Source organism: Pinus tabuliformis, chromosome 6 (genome assembly GCF_031772625.1).
Source record: "Pinus tabuliformis cultivar Carrire ecotype Pingquan chromosome 6, CPIR1, whole genome shotgun sequence".
NCBI lineage: Eukaryota > Viridiplantae > Streptophyta > Pinopsida > Pinales > Pinaceae > Pinus > Pinus tabuliformis.
Window position 1 is genome coordinate 1262077538 of NC_142292.1, and position 6541 is coordinate 1262084078.

Consider the following 6541-nt stretch of genomic DNA (forward strand, 5'->3'; position numbering starts at 1 on the left):
TGCCTGCACCCATTCTTCATCATAAACTTCTAAAATGAATGCGTTTGGAAGTGTCCCAGATAAGTCCATTTCCACACATATCTGTGCGAAGGAGGTATATTTTCCTTTCAGAGTCGCATCTAAGATCTTTATGAAATGCCCCAGTTTGTTGCCTATTGTCTTCAGAGACTTTGAAAACCAATAATCCAGAGGAAGGGAGTAGAGCCTAATCTATACCGGTACCAATGTGAATGTTTCGCATTCTGGGACAAAGTTCATCATCCATGGCCGCATGTAGAGGCCTACAACAACGTAGAAATAAGGTCCTCCTTCGAACACTCTGTCTTTGTCCTCTAGGCTTGTGAAAACCACTGTGAAGAAGCCCTTGGACCCCAAGTGAAGGTTTATTCCCCCCTTGGGTTTCTAGTGGCTCCTTATCCATACGTGCAGTGCCTTCTTCGTCGGCCATATCCCCATGAATTTGCATATAACCGCATATTCCATCATGTGATCTCTGTGCGCTTGTAGTGCTGGGTCGCTTAAAATGACCCGAGGAATTATGGTCGACTTGGGTTTGCAAACCCCAGTTGTGCTCATGGAAGCAGTTTTCTGATTGCTACCCCTTGTCCTCTTCTCCCTACTGGCTTCCTGCTGATCCCCTTCCTGTTCATGAGGTCTATTTTTGCCCAGTTTTTCCATGTTAATAGCCTTTGTTTCCATCTCCATAGGTTTCTTGAAATGATGCGTTCCAGCGTCCTTGCTTCTATCCGCCACTATTTGACTGTAGGAGGGAGTAGCACTCCCCCCTGCACGTCCCGCCATGGTACCCAACGATACAACCCTAACTTCAACCCTAGCTCAGATTGCAGAGCAGCCAGTAATCCCCTTATTGTTGGAGCTAGTGAATCTCATATTAAAATGTTAGTATTAATAATATTATTAAATCTAATATTCATATTAATATATTATAAAATTAATACTTCTTTTGTGTAGGAACCCCTTGCCAAGTCGGGCCAACCCACCAACTCATCACACAGCCGCCCCTACCAGACATGCACCCTAGTGTGCCTAGCATGCAATGCCCCCATAGGTGCTTGAGTGCACCGCCTTCATGTAGGCTCGTCCATGGTGCATGCATTCACCATCCCGTGCAAATTAGTCAACACAAATCACTAGCTCATCAATGAAAACAAAATATTGTCATTTGTTAGTACCATGTGGAAAAATCAATCAATTATAAACCAAAATTTAACACCTAAACATTAATTTAGTAAATTTTCTAAAAATCATTATGAGACCTCTTGGTGGGAATTCATGGGACGACCTTACTTATTTTAAGAGGGCACCCCTTTCCAAGTCTGGCTGACTCACGAACTCATCACATGGACACCCCTCCCTAGCAGGCGCCTTGGCATGCCAAGTGCACAATTCCCCCATGGGCACTCAGGCGCCCCACCTTCGTGCAGGCACGCCTACAGCGCGGGTGTTTTCCCTATCGTGCACATCATGCAATCATTTTTCCTGCCAGTTTCTTAGCTCATACGTCATCGTTCACTTGATTTGTCACACATCTTTTCCTTTCTTATTTCACACGTATGCCCGACCATTGTGTCACCTAGTTCACCTATCCCCCAACTCACCTAGTATGTCTTCTTAATGAATTAAAATTAAAATTGGAAATTATGGTATAAATTTTAATGAGCTTCTCTTCATTTCAAGAATAATATATTCTTTACTGAACAAGGCCAACCATGTGAAGGTCAAAGCTCATATGGCCCCTGCACGCCGCACCGCCCCCCAGCCACTCCCCCCCCCAACTCCCATCTCACATTACTTTCAATTCCCAAATACCCAATCTATCTACTATAATATATTTGAAAGAAGCACAATAAATTCAAACATAAAAACTAGGAAAATAAAAAATTAAGCTGAACAAAAGAGAACAAACAAACTAAAAGCATATAAATACGTACCTCGTACTTTCCAACATTTTGATATCATTAATCTTCTTCCTCATCCAACTCATCATCTATATCATCTAGTTCATAATTCATTCTCAAAGGATTCTCCATATCAGCATCATCATCGTTGTCTATATCATCATCTAGAACATGCTCTTATACATTTGGTTTAACTTCTTCAAGTTCTTCATCTGAAACAATGTCAATATCATCCAGTTCATCCAAATTAACATTGTCTCAATTATAATATATTCCTTGAACTCTTTGACGTCTTCATTTGACACTGCATTAAACCCCTACTCCTCTACATCATCATCTTCTTCAATTTCATCTTCTTCTGCAACATTATACTTTACGGGCCTTCCTTTGGGATCATATCTAGCAACATATGACCAACCCGCTTTACCTGGAATGTCTACGTAAAATACTTGTTCACATTGGATTGGAAAAATATATGAATCTGACTCTAGCTCATGATTCCTTGTATTAACCATCGTAAATCCATTAGCATGCTCAATAACAGTTCTATTAGGGTCACGTTCATGGATTCATAGCCTAAATCATTTTACATCGAACACAACTATTTTTGAATATTCAAAGTCATACTCAAGTATATCATGCAGATACCGATAGTACCGATTATCAAATACTTCTGGATGTCTATCACCTCTAGAGGCAACATTGATAACTTGAAATACTGCAGCTATCCCACTATCAAATATTTTCATCTTTTCATCCAACCTTTTGATTCAAAATTTAAGACTATCACACCACATTTTCTTGTGGTATTTCAACTGCAACATGCCAAATAGATAATAAAAAAAATGCGTTATCAATTGATAAGCATATTTATACTTGCAAAGTTTGCAAATTAATAAAAAAACACGCCACATGCATCAATATAATTGCAAAAAAAACTTAGTATGGGTGAATATTCTTGCTTGATAATCTTTTTAACCATATGCTAAATCAATTTCCCTCTATGTAAGATTGGTATCTCCACTAAATTGAGCTTCTTTAACCAATGCAGACACACCATAACATGATAACCTACAATTATTAGCTTGTTTGCATCGTTCAATCCATATCTTCATCCAATCAATATTGTTGGCAATGTATAAATGTATTGCATCCCACTCTCGACCAGTTGTATTAAAATAAAACAATTCACATATATATAATTAGTTACCATGTTATACTTTCATAATAATGGATTATGTAGCAATACTAAAAATTAAATAAGTATGATACTCATAAATAAAAAAATCAAATGTGCTATAAATATCCATTATCTACTTACATCTCACTTTCCTCATTCTACCTTTCCCCAATAGGTGCTCGCCTTAAAATTTGTTCATGGAGTTGACATCGCAAATGTGATCCAATACATTAATACTTTTTCCTATTGCAACAATATATTGACGAGTATAAACCATGGTTTGATATACCATATATCCCTCTACTATAGAACCCTTAGGATGTGCTCTTTGTCATACCAAAGCCTTCAGTGATTTCAAGTGCCTCTCAACCATCCACATTGATCTTGTGTGTACAGGTCCACACTTTTCATTCTCTTAGACTTGGTGTATGAAGTAGTGTTCTTGTGCATTGAAAAATGTCAGAGGTAGATACTTTCGTATTTCACACATTAGACGAGGAATTTGTTTCCTCCAATAATTTATATCTTCTTTATCAATTTCTTTAGATGACAACCATCTACAAATGAAGCAAGAAAATCACAGGTTTCAACAAAAAAAGTATATAGTACATGATGACAAGTAAAACACACGCAGTCAAGAATATATGACATAACAACTTATTAGACAAATTACACTTTGCACATAAATATCCACTTACCTCATGTATTTTCCAAGACCATATATAAATTTTTTGACATTGTTGTGAGGAGAGATAGAGGTACAACATATTGTAAAAAAAAATAATAATCAATCATTATTTTTTTGCAAACTAGTAGAAAAAAGCACTAATAAATAGTATTTTCACCAATGTATAAATATATACAATAAAATAATTACCTTAAGGAACGTATGCCAATCATTATTTTTTACCCCACCTAATTCACCTTTCTTTGTCAGGATATTCTTTATGTTTGAATAAAATCTAGTTGGAAATTTAATTTTTTCAATAACCTCTTTAACATCCTTGCTCTGCTTCCCTATCAATAACCATGGAAGGGTGCTTATTAATTTTGTTCATCTCCATAATTATTTGAATGAGTCACACTTTGCAATGCATGGTTGGCCTCCTTAAAGTCATTATAAATCTTGACAATATTTTCTTTATCTCTCCTTCCATCTAAGATTTGCCATATGGTCTCTGTTACATTCTTCTCAATGTGCTTTGTATTAAACAAATGAAAAATTTATAGGTTCTCATAGTAGGGAAGTCTACTGAATTGCTCGGGATAACTTTTCATTTCTCGTGGAAGTATCCCGTTATTAATGCCTTGATGACCTACAATGTGAATCACAGTTAAAGATATTATAACAACATTATAACTTGTCAATTAGTACAGTGAGAAAATGCCATAAAAATATAAAATAATCCAAACATATCATGTATATTGATACATAGACAATTCGATTCATACCTTGAGAGACTCTATTATATTTCATATTCCATGTACGAGGTTTCATTCTATGTGGTCTTAATCCAGTCTCTTCTTACCCATTGAAAAGATGTTTTCGGTACTTCGGTACCTATGGTTCTTAGAAAAGAAGTGCCTATACTCATCAAACACCTCCTTTCCTAAGCTTCTTGAATGACGAGATTTCATCTTTGGAATACAAAGTGGACATGAAAATTTACCTTTTGTTTGAAGACCTGAAGAGATGGAATAATTTTTATATCAATTATTTTAAGTATGTACAATGAAGGAACTATTTAAAAAACATACATGAAATGAACTTCATAAAATTAAACACTATTAAAGTGCAAGGCAACGTCATAACATACCACATAAATGTGTTAGCCCTAGGGCATCGTGAATTTTTCATACAAGAAATGCATGGAATTCAAATTCCCTCTGTGCATATACTATTCTAGTGACATCACACATAGTGACATCGTTCCATAGTTCCACTAACTCATCGATAAGAGGCTCCATATATACATTCATATCTTTGACCTAATACTTATCTACTTGATTGAACATACAATACATAATTACTACAGATATGAGTAAATAAAAAAAATTATAAGACATAATTATAAGTCATAATGGACATATATGAGCAAACAAAAAATCATAAGACATAATTATAAAACAAATAAGACAAATGAGATGTTATTGTGTTAAAAAAAATATTCTAAACAAATTAATACCTAGAAAAATTATTGTCAAAATTATGTTCTCCCTATTTATTGACTTTCATGGAGGAATGTTATTGTTGATAACAAAAAAGGGCCACACCGAGTGAGTAGATCTAGGCTCTCCAAATAGATTGACATCATCAGTTGCTAATGGAAGCCTAAGATTACAAGGTTCTCTTTTAAAATTTGGCCACTTTTCCTCTATATTCCTAAATGCAGTGTTGAAGAATCTAGGGAAAATGTGTTTAATGTGATTCTTCTAGACTTGATAACAATTTGTGAAGTGATTTTGCAATTTATCTTAGTTTGTTCTTCTTCTTATTATTAGTGTGTGTGTTTTCTTCATCAAACTGCTACCAAAACAAAGAGACAAGAGCAAAAGATGTTTGGCATTTTGCCAGGGCCAAAACCTCTCCCTCTTAGAGAGGAAAACAAGCACATAATTCTTCTTATGGAGATTCAATTGATTACCATGACAATTGACCCTCTCATCCACTCCAAGATAAAGACACCATTCTTCTTCCTTGTCACTACGGATATCATCATTATTGCTGCACAATTGAGATCTTTATTATTGCAACTTTATTGGTGTACTCTCACCAAGGTCTTCACCATACCAATGGGATCTTCATGAGGTCTTCTCCTGGATTCACTGAGATCATGACTTGTCTTATCATAGCTCTGCCTTCACTGAAATCATGGTTTCACTCTTACATAACATGTCTCCACTAATGCACAGATTTTTGTGTCTTATCTTCACTAGGATTATAGCTAAGAACTTCATCTGCATTAGGATCATGATTGATGTCATGATAATAGTGATGACTGTGTCTATACTTCACCGAGATCATTATGAAGGATGAAACAATTACTGTAACCCTGTGACTAGGCTGAGATGGAAGAGAGATATGCAAGGGCTATCATTGAGACTGCACCTTAACATCCTTCACCTATCCGAGATGTTGCCTTGTACTATCCAAGATTCAGTCTTGTACCATCCAAGATATTGTTTTGTACTATCTGAGATTCAGTCTTGTATCATCCGAGATATTATTTTGTACCATCCGAGATTCTACCTGCACCTATCCAAGAGTTTCAGAGCCTTCGCTGAGATTTCTTCTTGTTTTTTGCGGATACCCTAACTAGGTATATATAGTGGTTTTGTCTCTATTTTGAGCCGAATTGTTTAGGTGAACCAACATGTCATCTAGTCATTAATATATATATATTTTTGCAGGTCAACATGATCTCTTTTCATTTCTTTTTTT